Raw genomic sequence first — 16,255 nt, forward strand, 5'->3', positions numbered from 1 at the left:
TATATTTAGCCTGGTCTTTCAGGCTAGCATGGTCTGATTTACTGGAGTGACACCTCAATTTAAAGCTCAGATTCAGACCTTTTCATAGACTCCAACATTGTTCATTTTAAACCTTCTGGTGGCTAGCAGCACACTGATGAATTATGGTTACATTCAGCTGTTTTTAAAAGGCCTGCAGCCAACTGGTTTTATATTCTAAAGTATCCTCCCGTATTTCTGGTAAACCTGCTTCAAATCAAACATGTTGCACATCAAATTAAAGCTTAGGTTCTCTTCTTTCCAACAATTGTTGGCTTTCCATCATAGCACAACCTGGCTACTTAAAATCAGACATTTAGTGTGGTCAATACCACACAGCTTTCAGAGCTGGGTCAGAGGTCAAATCTGTTCTGTATATTTAGCCTGGTCTTTCAGGCTAGCATGATCTGATTTACTGGAGTGACACCTCAATTTAAAGCTCAGATTCAGACCTTTTCATAGAGTCCAACATTGTTGATTTTAACCCTTCTGGTGGCTAGCAGCACACTGATGAATTATGGTTACATTCAGCTGTTTTCAAAAGGCCTGCAGCCAACAGGTTTTATATTCTACCTTATCCTCCTGTATTTCTGGTAAACCTGCTTCAAATCAAACATGTTGCACATCAAATTAAAGCTTAGGTTCTCTTCTTTCCATCAATTGTTGGCTTTCCATCATAGCACAACCTGGCTGCTTAAAATCAGACATTTAGTGTGGTCAATACCACACAGCTTTCAGAGCTGGGTCAGAGGTCAAATCTGTTCTGTATATTTAGCCTGGTCCTTCAGGCTAGCATGATCTGATTTACTGGAGTGACACCTCAATTTAAAGCTCAGATTCAGACCTTTTCATAGAGTCCAACATTGTTGATTTTACCCCTTCTGGTGGCTAGCAGCACACTGATGAATTATGGTTACATTCAGCTGTTTTCAAAAGGCCTGCAGCCAACAGGTTTTATATTCTACCTTATCCTCCTGTATTTCTGGTAAACCTGCTTCAAATCAAACATGTTGCACATCAAATTAAAGCTTAGGTTCTCTTCTTTCCATCAATTGTTGGCTTTCCATCATAGCACAAGCTGGCTGCTTAAAATCAGACATTTAGTGTGGTCAATACCACACAGCTTTCAGAGCTGGGTCAGAGGTCAAATCTGTTCTGTATATTTAGCCTGGTCTTTCAGGCTAGCATGATCTGATTTACTGGAGTGATACCTCCATGTAAACCTCAGATTCAGACCTTTTCATAGAGTCCAACATTGTTGATTTTAACCCTTCTGGTGGCTAGCAGCACACTGATGAATTATGGTTACATTCAGCTGTTTTTAAAAGGCCTGCAGCCAACTGGTTTTATATTCTAACTTATCCTCCTGTATTTCTGGTAAACCTGCTTCAAATCAAACATGTTGCACATCAAATTAAAGCTTAGGTTCTCTTCTTTCCATCAATTGTTGGCTTTCCATCATAGCACAACCTGGCTGCTTAAAATCAGACATTTAGTGTGGTCAATACCACACAGCTTTCAGAGCTGGGTCAGAGGTCAAATCTGTTCTGTATATTTAGCCTGGTCCTTCAGGCTAGCATGATCTGATTTACTGGAGTGACACCTCAATTTAAAGCTCAGATTCAGACCTTTTCATAGAGTCCAACATTGTTGATTTTAACCCTTCTGGTGGCTAGCAGCACACTGATGAATTATGGTTACATTCAGCTGTTTTCAAAAGGCCTGCAGCCAACAGGTTTTATATTCTACCTTATCCTCCTGTATTTCTGGTAAACCTGCTTCAAATCAAACATGTTGCACATCAAATTAAAGCTTAGGTTCTCTTCTTTCCATCAATTGTTGGCTTTCCATCATAGCACAAGCTGGCTGCTTAAAATCAGACATTTAGTGTGGTCAATACCACACAACTTTCAGAGCTGGGTCAGAGGTCAAATCTGTTCTGTATATTTAGCCTGGTCTTTCAGGCTAGCATGATCTGATTTACTGGAGTGACACCTCAATTTAAAGCTCAGATTCAGACCTTTTCATAGACTCCAACATTGTTCATTTTAAACCTTCTGGTGGCTAGCAGCACACTGATGAATTATGGTTATATTCAGCTGTTTTTACAAGGCCTGCAACCAATTGGTTTTATATTCTAAAGTATCCTCCTGTATTTCTGGTAAACCTGCTTCAAATCAAACATGTTGCACATCAAATTAAAGCTTAGGTTCTCTTCTTTCCATCAATTGTTGGCTTTCCATCATAGCACAAGCTGGCTGCTTAAAATCAGACATTTAGTGTGGTCAATACCACACAACTTTCAGAGCTGGGTCAGAGGTCAAATCTGTTCGGTATATTTAGCCTGGTCTTTCAGGCTAGCATGATCTGATTTACTGGAGTGATACCTCCATGTAAACCTCAGATTCAGACCTTTTCATAGAGTCCAACATTGTTGATTTTACCCCTTCTGGTGGCTAGCAGCACACTGATGAATTATGGTTACATTCAGCTGTTTTTAAAAGGCCTGCAGCCAACTGGTTTTATATTCTAAAGTATCCTCCTGTATTTCTGGTAAACCTGCTTCAAATCAAACATGTTGCACATCAAATTAAAGCTTAGGTTCTCTTCTTTCCATCAATTGTTGGCTTTCCATCATAGCACAACCTGGCTGCTTAAAATCAGACATTTAGTGTGGTCAATACCACACAGCTTTCAGAGCTGGGTCAGAGGTCAAATCTGTTCTATATATTTAGCCTGGTCCTTCAGGCTAGCATGATCTGATTTACTGGAGTGACACCTCAATTTAAAGCTCAGATTCAGACCTTTTCATAGAGTCCAACATTGTTGATTTTACCCCTTCTGGTGGCTAGCAGCACACTGATGAATTATGGTTACATTCAGCTGTTTTCAAAAGGCCTGCAGCCAACTGGTTTTCTATTCTAACTTATCCTCCTGTATTTCTGGTAAACCTGCTTCAAATCAAACATGTTGCGCATCAAATTAAAGCTTAGGTTCTCTTCTTTCCATCAATTGTTGGCTTTCCATCATAGCACAACCTGGCTTCTTAAAATCAGACATTTAGTGTGGTCAATACCACACAGCTTTCAGAGCTGGGTCAGAGGTCAAATCTGTTCTGTATATTTAGCCTGGTCTTTCAGGCTAGCATGATCTGATTTACTGGAGTGACACCTCAATTTAAAGCTCAGATTCAGACCTTTTCATAGACTCCAACATTGTTCATTTTAAACCTTCTGGTGGCTAGCAGCACACTGATGAATTATGATTATATTCAGCTGTTTTTAAAAGGCCTGCAGCCAACTGGTTTTATATTCTAAAGTATCCTCCTGTATTTCTGGTAAACCTGCTTCAAATCAAACATGTTGCACATCAAATTAAAGCTTAGGTTCTCTTCTTTCCATCAATTGTTGGCTTTCCATCATAGCACAAGCTGGCTGCTTAAAATCAGACATTTAGTGTGGTCAATACCACACAACTTTCAGAGCTGGGTCAGAGGTCAAATCTGTTCTGTATATTTAGCCTGGTCTTTCAGGCTAGCATGATCTGATTTACTGGAGTGACACCTCAATTTAAAGCTCAGATTCAGACCTTTTCATAGACTCCAACATTGTTCATTTTAAACCTTCTGGTGGCTAGCAGCACACTGATGAATTATGGTTACATTCAGCTGTTTTTAAAAGGCCTGCAGCCAACTGGTTTTATATTCTAAAGTATCCTCCCGTATTTCTGGTAAACCTGCTTCAAATCAAACATGTTGCACATCAAATTAAAGCTTAGGTTCTCTTCTTTCCAACAATTGTTGGCTTTCCATCATAGCACAACCTGGCTACTTAAAATCAGACATTTAGTGTGGTCAATACCACACAGCTTTCAGAGCTGGGTCAGAGGTCAAATCTGTTCTGTATATTTAGCCTGGTCTTTCAGGCTAGCATGATCTGATTTACTGGAGTGACACCTCAATTTAAAGCTCAGATTCAGACCTTTTCATAGACTCCAACATTGTTCATTTTAAACCTTCTGGTGGCTAGCAGCACACTGATGAATTATGGTTACATTCAGCTGTTTTCAAAAGGCCTGCAGCCAACTGGTTTTATATTCTAACTTATCCTCCTGTATTTCTGGTAAACCTGCTTCAAATCAAACATGTTGCACATCAAATTAAAGCTTAGGTTCTCTTCTTTCCAACAATTGTTGGCTTTCCATCATAGCACAACCTGGCTGCTTAAAATCAGACATTTAGTGTGGTCAATACCACACAGCTTTCAGAGCTGGGTCAGAGGTCAAATCTGTTCTGTATATTTAGCCTGGTCTTTCAGGCTAGCATGATCTGATTTACTGGAGTGATACCTCCATGTAAACCTCAGATTCAGACCTTTTCATAGAGTCCAACATTGTTGATTTTAACCCTTCTGGTGGCTAGCAGCACACTGATGAATTATGGTTACATTCAGCTGTTTTCAAAAGGCCTGCAGCCAACTGGTTTTATATTCTACCTTATCCTCCTGTATTTCTGGTAAACCTGCTTCAAATCAAACATGTTGCACATCAAATTAAAGCTTAGGTTCTCTTCTTTCCAACAATTGGTGGCTTTCCATCATAGCACAAGCTGGCTGCTTAAAATCAGACATTTAGTGTGGTCAATACCACACAGCTTTCAGAGCTGGGTCAGAGGTCAAATCTGTTCTGTATATTTAGCCTGGTCTTTCAGGCTAGCATGATCTGATTTACTGGAGTGACACCTCAATTTAAAGCTCAGATTCAGACCTTTTCATAGACTCCAACATTGTTGATTTTAACCCTTCTGGTGGCTAGCAGCACACTGATGAATTATGGTTACATTCAGCTGTTTTCAAAAGGCCTATAGCCAACAGGTTTTATATTCTAACTTATCCTCCTGTATTTCTGGTAAACCTGCTTCAAATCAAACATGTTGCACATCAAAGTAAAGCTTAGGTTCTCTTCTTTCCATTAATTGTTGGCTTTCCATCATAGCACAACCTGGCTGCTTAAAATCAGACATTTAGTGTGGTCAATACCACACAGCTTTCAGAGCTGGGTCAGAGGTCAAATCTGTTCTGTATATTTAGCCTGGTCCTTCAGGCTAGCATGATCTGATTTACTGGAGTGACACCTCAATTTAAAGCTCAGATTCAGACCTTTTCATAGAGTCCAACATTGTTGATTTTACCCCTTCTGGTGGCTAGCAGCACACTGATGAATTATGGTTACATTCAGCTGTTTTCAAAAGGCCTGCAGCCAACAGGTTTTATATTCTAACTTATCCTCCTGTATTTCTGGTAAACCTGCTTCAAATCAAACATGTTGCACATCAAATTAAAGCTTAGGCTCTCTTCTTTCCATCAATTGTTGGCTTTCCATCATAGCACAAGCTGGCTGCTTAAAATCAGACATTTAGTGTGGTCAATACCACACAACTTTCAGAGCTGGGTCAGAGGTCAAATCTGTTCTGTATATTTAGCCTGGTCTTTCAGGCTAGCATGATCTGATTTACTGGAGTGACACCTCAATTTAAAGCTCAGATTCAGACCTTTTCATAGACTCCAACATTGTTCATTTTAAACCTTCTGGTGGCTAGCAGCACACTGATGAATTATGGTTATATTCAGCTGTTTTTAAAAGGCCTGCAGCCAACTGGTTTTATATTCTAAAGTATCCTCCTGTATTTCTGGTAAACCTGCTTCAAATCAAACATGTTGCACATCAAATTAAAGCTTAGGTTCTCTTCTTTCCATCAATTGTTGGCTTTCCATCATAGCGCAACCTGGCTGCTTAAAATCAGACATTTAGTGTGGTCAATACCACACAGCTTTCAGAGCTGGGTCAGAGGTCAAATCTGTTCTGTATATTTAGCCTGGTCTTTCAGGCTAGCATGATCTGATTTACTGGAGTGATACCTCCATGTAAACCTCAGATTCAGACCTTTTCATAGAGTCCAACATTGTTGATTTTACCCCTTCTGGTGGCTAGCAGCACACTGATGAATTATGGTTACATTCAGCTGTTTTCAAAAGGCCTGCAGCCAACTGGTTTTATATTCTACCTTATCCTCCTGTATTTCTGGTAAACCTGCTTCAAATCAAACATGTTGCACATCAAATTAAAGCTTAGGTTCTCTTCTTTCCATCAATTGTTGGCTTTCCATCATAGCACAACCTGGCTGCTTAAAATCAGACATTTAGTGTGGTCAATACCACACAGCTTTCAGAGCTGGGTCAGAGGTCAAATCTGTTCTGTATATTTAGCCTGGTCCTTCAGGCTAGCATGATCTGATTTACTGGAGTGACACCTCAATTTAAAGCTCAGATTCAGACCTTTTCATAGACTCCAACATTGTTCATTTTACCCCTTCTGGTGGCTAGCAGCACACTGATGAATTATGGTTACATTCAGCTGTTTTCAAAAGGCCTGCAGCCAACAGGTTTTATATTCTAACTTATCCTCCTGTATTTCTGGTAAACCTGCTTCAAATCAAACATGTTGCACATCAAATTAAAGCTTAGGTTCTCTTCTTTCCATCAATTGTTGGCTTTCCATCATAGCACAACCTGGCTGCTTAAAATCAGACATTTAGTGTGGTCAATACCACACAGCTTTCAGAGCTGGGTCAGAGGTCAAATCTGTTCTGTATATTTAGCCTGGTCCTTCAGGCTAGCATGATCTGATTTACTGGAGTGACACCTCAATTTAAAGCTCAGATTCAGACCTTTTCATAGAGTCCAACATTGTTGATTTTACCCCTTCTGGTGGCTAGCAGCACACTGATGAATTATGGTTACATTCAGCTGTTTTCAAAAGGCCTGCAGCCAACAGGTTTTATATTCTAACTTATCCTCCTGTATTTCTGGTAAACCTGCTTCAAATCAAACATGTTGCACATCAAATTAAAGCTTAGGCTCTCTTCTTTCCATCAATTGTTGGCTTTCCATCATAGCACAAGCTGGCTGCTTAAAATCAGACATTTAGTGTGGTCAATACCACACAACTTTCAGAGCTGGGTCAGAGGTCAAATCTGTTCTGTATATTTAGCCTGGTCTTTCAGGCTAGCATGATCTGATTTACTGGAGTGACACCTCAATTTAAAGCTCAGATTCAGACCTTTTCATAGACTCCAACATTGTTCATTTTAAACCTTCTGGTGGCTAGCAGCACACTGATGAATTATGGTTATATTCAGCTGTTTTTAAAAGGCCTGCAGCCAACTGGTTTTATATTCTAAAGTATCCTCCTGTATTTCTGGTAAACCTGCTTCAAATCAAACATGTTGCACATCAAATTAAAGCTTAGGTTCTCTTCTTTCCATCAATTGTTGGCTTTCCATCATAGCACAAGCTGGCTGCTTAAAATCAGACATTTAGTGTGGTCAATACCACACAACTTTCAGAGCTGGGTCAGAGGTCAAATCTGTTCTGTATATTTAGCCTGGTCTTTCAGGCTAGCATGATCTGATTTACTGGAGTGACACCTCAATTTAAAGCTCAGATTCAGACCTTTTCATAGACTCCAACATTGTTCATTTTAAACCTTCTGGTGGCTAGCAGCACACTGATGAATTATGGTTACATTCAGCTGTTTTTAAAAGGCCTGCAGCCAACTGGTTTTATATTCTAAAGTATCCTCCCGTATTTCTGGTAAACCTGCTTCAAATCAAACATGTTGCACATCAAATTAAAGCTTAGGTTCTCTTCTTTCCAACAATTGTTGGCTTTCCATCATAGCACAACCTGGCTACTTAAAATCAGACATTTAGTGTGGTCAATACCACACAGCTTTCAGAGCTGGGTCAGAGGTCAAATCTGTTCTGTATATTTAGCCTGGTCTTTCAGGCTAGCATGATCTGATTTACTGGAGTGACACCTCAATTTAAAGCTCAGATTCAGACCTTTTCATAGACTCCAACATTGTTCATTTTAAACCTTCTGGTGGCTAGCAGCACACTGATGAATTATGGTTACATTCAGCTGTTTTCAAAAGGCCTGCAGCCAACTGGTTTTATATTCTAACTTATCCTCCTGTATTTCTGGTAAACCTGCTTCAAATCAAACATGTTGCACATCAAATTAAAGCTTAGGTTCTCTTCTTTCCAACAATTGTTGGCTTTCCATCATAGCACAACCTGGCTGCTTAAAATCAGACATTTAGTGTGGTCAATACCACACAGCTTTCAGAGCTGGGTCAGAGGTCAAATCTGTTCTGTATATTTAGCCTGGTCTTTCAGGCTAGCATGATCTGATTTACTGGAGTGATACCTCCATGTAAACCTCAGATTCAGACCTTTTCATAGAGTCCAACATTGTTGATTTTAACCCTTCTGGTGGCTAGCAGCACACTGATGAATTATGGTTACATTCAGCTGTTTTCAAAAGGCCTGCAGCCAACTGGTTTTATATTCTACCTTATCCTCCTGTATTTCTGGTAAACCTGCTTCAAATCAAACATGTTGCACATCAAATTAAAGCTTAGGTTCTCTTCTTTCCAACAATTGGTGGCTTTCCATCATAGCACAAGCTGGCTGCTTAAAATCAGACATTTAGTGTGGTCAATACCACACAGCTTTCAGAGCTGGGTCAGAGGTCAAATCTGTTCTGTATATTTAGCCTGGTCTTTCAGGCTAGCATGATCTGATTTACTGGAGTGACACCTCAATTTAAAGCTCAGATTCAGACCTTTTCATAGACTCCAACATTGTTGATTTTAACCCTTCTGGTGGCTAGCAGCACACTGATGAATTATGGTTACATTCAGCTGTTTTCAAAAGGCCTATAGCCAACAGGTTTTATATTCTAACTTATCCTCCTGTATTTCTGGTAAACCTGCTTCAAATCAAACATGTTGCACATCAAAGTAAAGCTTAGGTTCTCTTCTTTCCATTAATTGTTGGCTTTCCATCATAGCACAACCTGGCTGCTTAAAATCAGACATTTAGTGTGGTCAATACCACACAGCTTTCAGAGCTGGGTCAGAGGTCAAATCTGTTCTGTATATTTAGCCTGGTCCTTCAGGCTAGCATGATCTGATTTACTGGAGTGACACCTCAATTTAAAGCTCAGATTCAGACCTTTTCATAGAGTCCAACATTGTTGATTTTACCCCTTCTGGTGGCTAGCAGCACACTGATGAATTATGGTTACATTCAGCTGTTTTCAAAAGGCCTGCAGCCAACAGGTTTTATATTCTAACTTATCCTCCTGTATTTCTGGTAAACCTGCTTCAAATCAAACATGTTGCACATCAAATTAAAGCTTAGGCTCTCTTCTTTCCATCAATTGTTGGCTTTCCATCATAGCACAAGCTGGCTGCTTAAAATCAGACATTTAGTGTGGTCAATACCACACAACTTTCAGAGCTGGGTCAGAGGTCAAATCTGTTCTGTATATTTAGCCTGGTCTTTCAGGCTAGCATGATCTGATTTACTGGAGTGACACCTCAATTTAAAGCTCAGATTCAGACCTTTTCATAGACTCCAACATTGTTCATTTTAAACCTTCTGGTGGCTAGCAGCACACTGATGAATTATGGTTATATTCAGCTGTTTTTAAAAGGCCTGCAGCCAACTGGTTTTATATTCTAAAGTATCCTCCTGTATTTCTGGTAAACCTGCTTCAAATCAAACATGTTGCACATCAAATTAAAGCTTAGGTTCTCTTCTTTCCATCAATTGTTGGCTTTCCATCATAGCGCAACCTGGCTGCTTAAAATCAGACATTTAGTGTGGTCAATACCACACAGCTTTCAGAGCTGGGTCAGAGGTCAAATCTGTTCTGTATATTTAGCCTGGTCTTTCAGGCTAGCATGATCTGATTTACTGGAGTGATACCTCCATGTAAACCTCAGATTCAGACCTTTTCATAGAGTCCAACATTGTTGATTTTACCCCTTCTGGTGGCTAGCAGCACACTGATGAATTATGGTTACATTCAGCTGTTTTCAAAAGGCCTGCAGCCAACTGGTTTTATATTCTACCTTATCCTCCTGTATTTCTGGTAAACCTGCTTCAAATCAAACATGTTGCACATCAAATTAAAGCTTAGGTTCTCTTCTTTCCATCAATTGTTGGCTTTCCATCATAGCACAACCTGGCTGCTTAAAATCAGACATTTAGTGTGGTCAATACCACACAGCTTTCAGAGCTGGGTCAGAGGTCAAATCTGTTCTGTATATTTAGCCTGGTCCTTCAGGCTAGCATGATCTGATTTACTGGAGTGACACCTCAATTTAAAGCTCAGATTCAGACCTTTTCATAGACTCCAACATTGTTAATTTTACCCCTTCTGGTGGCTAGCAGCACACTGATGAATTATGGTTACATTCAGCTGTTTTCAAAAGGCCTGCAGCCAACAGGTTTTATATTCTAACTTATCCTCCTGTATTTCTGGTAAACCTGCTTCAAATCAAACATGTTGCACATCAAATTAAAGCTTAGGTTCTCTTCTTTCCATCAATTGTTGGCTTTCCATCATAGCACAACCTGGCTGCTTAAAATCAGACATTTAGTGTGGTCAATACCACACAGCTTTCAGAGCTGGGTCAGAGGTCAAATCTGTTCTGTATATTTAGCCTGGTCCTTCAGGCTAGCATGATCTGATTTACTGGAGTGACACCTCAATTTAAAGCTCAGATTCAGACCTTTTCATAGAGTCCAACATTGTTGATTTTACCCCTTCTGGTGGCTAGCAGCACACTGATGAATTATGGTTACATTCAGCTGTTTTCAAAAGGCCTGCAGCCAACAGGTTTTATATTCTAACTTATCCTCCTGTATTTCTGGTAAACCTGCTTCAAATCAAACATGTTGCACATCAAATTAAAGCTTAGGCTCTCTTCTTTCCATCAATTGTTGGCTTTCCATCATAGCACAAGCTGGCTGCTTAAAATCAGACATTTAGTGTGGTCAATACCACACAACTTTCAGAGCTGGGTCAGAGGTCAAATCTGTTCTGTATATTTAGCCTGGTCTTTCAGGCTAGCATGATCTGATTTACTGGAGTGACACCTCAATTTAAAGCTCAGATTCAGACCTTTTCATAGACTCCAACATTGTTCATTTTAAACCTTCTGGTGGCTAGCAGCACACTGATGAATTATGGTTATATTCAGCTGTTTTTAAAAGGCCTGCAGCCAACTGGTTTTATATTCTAAAGTATCCTCCTGTATTTCTGGTAAACCTGCTTCAAATCAAACATGTTGCACATCAAATTAAAGCTTAGGTTCTCTTCTTTCCATCAATTGTTGGCTTTCCATCATAGCGCAACCTGGCTGCTTAAAATCAGACATTTAGTGTGGTCAATACCACACAGCTTTCAGAGCTGGGTCAGAGGTCAAATCTGTTCTGTATATTTAGCCTGGTCTTTCAGGCTAGCATGATCTGATTTACTGGAGTGATACCTCCATGTAAACCTCAGATTCAGACCTTTTCATAGAGTCCAACATTGTTGATTTTACCCCTTCTGGTGGCTAGCAGCACACTGATGAATTATGGTTACATTCAGCTGTTTTCAAAAGGCCTGCAGCCAACTGGTTTTATATTCTACCTTATCCTCCTGTATTTCTGGTAAACCTGCTTCAAATCAAACATGTTGCACATCAAATTAAAGCTTAGGTTCTCTTCTTTCCATCAATTGTTGGCTTTCCATCATAGCACAACCTGGCTGCTTAAAATCAGACATTTAGTGTGGTCAATACCACACAGCTTTCAGAGCTGGGTCAGAGGTCAAATCTGTTCTGTATATTTAGCCTGGTCCTTCAGGCTAGCATGATCTGATTTACTGGAGTGACACCTCAATTTAAAGCTCAGATTCAGACCTTTTCATAGACTCCAACATTGTTCATTTTACCCCTTCTGGTGGCTAGCAGCACACTGATGAATTATGGTTACATTCAGCTGTTTTCAAAAGGCCTGCAGCCAACAGGTTTTATATTCTAACTTATCCTCCTGTATTTCTGGTAAACCTGCTTCAAATCAAACATGTTGCACATCAAATTAAAGCTTAGGTTCTCTTCTTTCCATCAATTGTTGGCTTTCCATCATAGCACAACCTGGCTGCTTAAAATCAGACATTTAGTGTGGTTAATACCACACAGCTTTCAGAGCTGGGTCAGAGGTCAAATCTGTTCTGTATATTTAGCCTGGTCTTTCAGGCTAGCATGATCTGATTTACTGGAGTGACACCTCAATTTAAAGCTCAGATTCAGACCTTTTCATAGAGTCCAATATTGTTCATTTTAAACCTTCTGGTGGCTAGCAGCACACTAATGAATTATGGTTATATTCAGCTGTTTTTAAAAGGCCTGTAGCCAACAGGTTTTATATTCTAACTTATCCTCCTGTATTTCTGGTAAACCTGCTTCAAATCAAACATGTTGCGCATCAAATTAAAGCTTAGGTTCTCTTCTTTCCATCAATTGTTGGCTTTCCATCATAGCACAACCTGGCTGCTTAAAATCAGACATTTAGTGTGGTCAATACCACACAGCTTTCAGAGCTGGGTCAGAGGTCAAATCTGTTCTGTATATTTAGCCTGGTCCTTCAGGCTAGCATGATCTGATTTACTGGAGTGACACCTCAATTTAAAGCTCAGATTCAGACCTTTTCATAGAGTCCAACATTGTTGATTTTACCCCTTCTGGTGGCTAGCAGCACACTGATGAATTATGGTTACATTCAGCTGTTTTCAAAAGGCCTGCAGCCAACAGGTTTTATATTCTACCTTATCCTCCTGTATTTCTGGTAAACCTGCTTCAAATCAAACATGTTGCACATCAAATTAAAGCTTAGGTTCTCTTCTTTCCATCAATTGTTGGCTTTCCATCATAGCACAACCTGGCTGCTTAAAATCAGACATTTAGTGTGGTCAATACCACACAGCTTTCAGAGCTGGGTCAGAGGTCAAATCTGTTCTGTATATTTAGCCTGGTCCTTCAGGCTAGCATGATCTGATTTACTGGAGTGACACCTCAATTTAAAGCTCAGATTCAGACCTTTTCATAGAGTCCAAAATTGTTGATTTTACCCCTTCTGGTGGCTAGCAGCACACTGATGAATTATGGTTACATTCAGCTGTTTTTAAAAGGCCTGCAGCCAACAGGTTTTATATTCTACCTTATCCTCCTGTATTTCTGGTAAACCTGCTTCAAATCAAACATGTTGCACATCAAATTAAAGCTTAGGTTCTCTTCTTTCCATCAATTGTTGGCTTTCCATCATAGCACAACCTCGCTGCTTAAAATCAGACATTTAGTGTGGTCAATACCACACAGCTTTCAGAGCTGGGTCAGAGGTCAAATCTGTTCTGTATATTTAGCCTGGTCTTTCAGGCTAGCATGATCTGATTTACTGGAGTGATATCTCCATGTAAACCTCAGATTCAGACCTTTTCATAGAGTCCAACATTGTTGATTTTAACCCTTCTGGTGGCTAGCAGCACACTGATGAATTATGGTTACATTCAGCTGTTTTCAAAAGGCCTGCAGCCAACTGGTTTTATATTCTAACTTATCCTCCTGTATTTCTGGTAAACCTGCTTCAAATCAAACATGTTGCACATCAAATTAAAGCTTAGGTTCTCTTCTTTCCATTAATTGTTGGCTTTCCATCATAGCACAACCTGGCTGCTTAAAATCAGACATTTAGTGTGGTCAATACCACACAGCTTTCAGAGCTGGGTCAGAGGTCAAATCTGTTCTGTATTTTTAGCCTGGTCTTTCAGGCTAGCATGATCTGATTTACTGGAGTGATACCTCCATGTAAACCTCAGATTCAGACCTTTTCATAGAGTCCAACATTGTTGATTTTACCCCTTCTGGTGGCTAGCAGCACACTGATGAATTATGGTTACATTCAGCTGTTTTCAAAAGGCCTGCAGCCAACTGGTTTTATATTCTAACTTATCCTCCTGTATTTCTGGTAAACCTGCTTCAAATCAAACATGTTGCACATCAAATTAAAGCTTAGGTTCTCTTCTTTCCAACAATTGTTGGCTTTCCATCATAGCACAACCTGGCTGCTTAAAATCAGACATTTAGTGTGGTCAATACCACACAGCTTTCAGAGCTGGGTCAGAGGTCAAATCTGTTCTGTATATTTAGCCTGGTCTTTCAGGCTAGCATGATCTGATTTACTGGAGTGATACCTCCATGTAAACCTCAGATTCAGACCTTTTCATAGAGTCCAACATTGTTGATTTTAACCCTTCTGGTGGCTAGCAGCACACTGATGAATTATGGTTACATTCAGCTGTTTTCAAAAGGCCTGCAGCCAACTGGTTTTATATTCTACCTTATTCTCCTGTATTTCTGGTAAACCTGCTTCAAATCAAACATGTTGCACATCAAATTAAAGCTTAGGTTCTCTTCTTTCCAACAATTGTTGGCTTTCCATCATAGCACAACCTGGCTACTTAAAATCAGACATTTAGTGTGGTCAATACCACACAGCTTTCAGAGCTGGGTCAGAGGTCAAATCTGTTCTGTATATTTAGCCTGGTCTTTCAGGCTAGCATGATCTGATTTACTGGAGTGACACCTCAATTTAAAGCTCAGATTCAGACCTTTTCATAGAGTCCAACATTGTTGATTTTAACCCTTCTGGTGGCTAGCAGCACACTGATGAATTATGGTTACATTCAGCTGTTTTCAAAAGGCCTGTAGCCAACAGGTTTTATATTCTAACTTATCCTCCTGTATTTCTGGTAAACCTGCTTCAAATCAAACATGTTGCACATCAAATTAAAGCTTAGGTTCTCTTCTTTCCATTAATTGTTGGCTTTCCATCATAGCACAACCTGGCTGCTTAAAATCAGACATTTAGTGTGGTCAATACCACACAGCTTTCAGAGCTGGGTCAGAGGTCAAATCTGTTCTGTATTTTTAGCCTGGTCTTTCAGGCTAGCATGATCTGATTTACTGGAGTGATACCTCCATGTAAACCTCAGATTCAGACCTTTTCATAGAGTCCAACATTGTTGATTTTACCCCTTCTGGTGGCTAGCAGCACACTGATGAATTATGGTTACATTCAGCTGTTTTCAAAAGGCCTGCAGCCAACTGGTTTTATATTCTAACTTATCCTCCTGTATTTCTGGTAAACCTGCTTCAAATCAAACATGTTGCACATCAAATTAAAGCTTAGGTTCTCTTCTTTCCAACAATTGTTGGCTTTCCATCATAGCACAACCTGGCTGCTTAAAATCAGACATTTAGTGTGGTCAATACCACACAGCTTTCAGAGCTGGGTCAGAGGTCAAATCTGTTCTGTATATTTAGCCTGGTCTTTCAGGCTAGCATGATCTGATTTACTGGAGTGATACCTCCATGTAAACCTCAGATTCAGACCTTTTCATAGAGTCCAACATTGTTGATTTTAACCCTTCTGGTGGCTAGCAGCACACTGATGAATTATGGTTACATTCAGCTGTTTTCAAAAGGCCTGCAGCCAACTGGTTTTATATTCTACCTTATTCTCCTGTATTTCTGGTAAACCTGCTTCAAATCAAACATGTTGCACATCAAATTAAAGCTTAGGTTCTCTTCTTTCCAACAATTGGTGGCTTTCCATCATAGCACAAGCTGGCTGCTTAAAATCAGACATTTTGTGTGGTCAATACCACACAGCTTTCAGAGCTGGGTCAGAGGTCAAATCTGTTCTGTATATTTAGCCTGGTCTTTCAGGCTAGCATGATCTGATTTACTGGAGTGACACCTCAATTTAAAGCTCAGATTCAGACCTTTTCATAGACTCCAACATTGTTGATTTTACCCCTTCTGGTGGCTAGCAGCACACTGATGAATTATGGTTACATTCAGCTGTTTTCAAAAGGCCTATAGCCAACAGGTTTTATATTCTAACTTATCCTCCTGTATTTCTGGTAAACCTGCTTCAAATCAAACATGTTGCACATCAAATTAAAGCTTAGGTTCTCTTCTTTCCATTAATTGTTGGCTTTCCATCATAGCACAACCTGGCTGCTTAAAATCAGACATTTAGTGTGGTCAATACCACACAGCTTTCAGAGCTGGGTCAGAGGTCAAATCTGTTCTGTATATTTAGCCTGGTCCTTCAGGCTAGCATGATCTGATTTACTGGAGTGACACCTCAATTTAAAGCTCAGATTCAGACCTTTTCATAGAGTCCAACATTGTTGATTTTACCCCTTCTGGTGGCTAGCAGCACACTGATGAATTATGGTTACATTCAGCTGTTTTCAAAAGGCCTGCAGCCAAC

The sequence above is a fragment of the Centroberyx gerrardi genome, chromosome 3 (assembly GCF_048128805.1).
Source record: "Centroberyx gerrardi isolate f3 chromosome 3, fCenGer3.hap1.cur.20231027, whole genome shotgun sequence".
NCBI lineage: Eukaryota > Metazoa > Chordata > Actinopteri > Beryciformes > Berycidae > Centroberyx > Centroberyx gerrardi.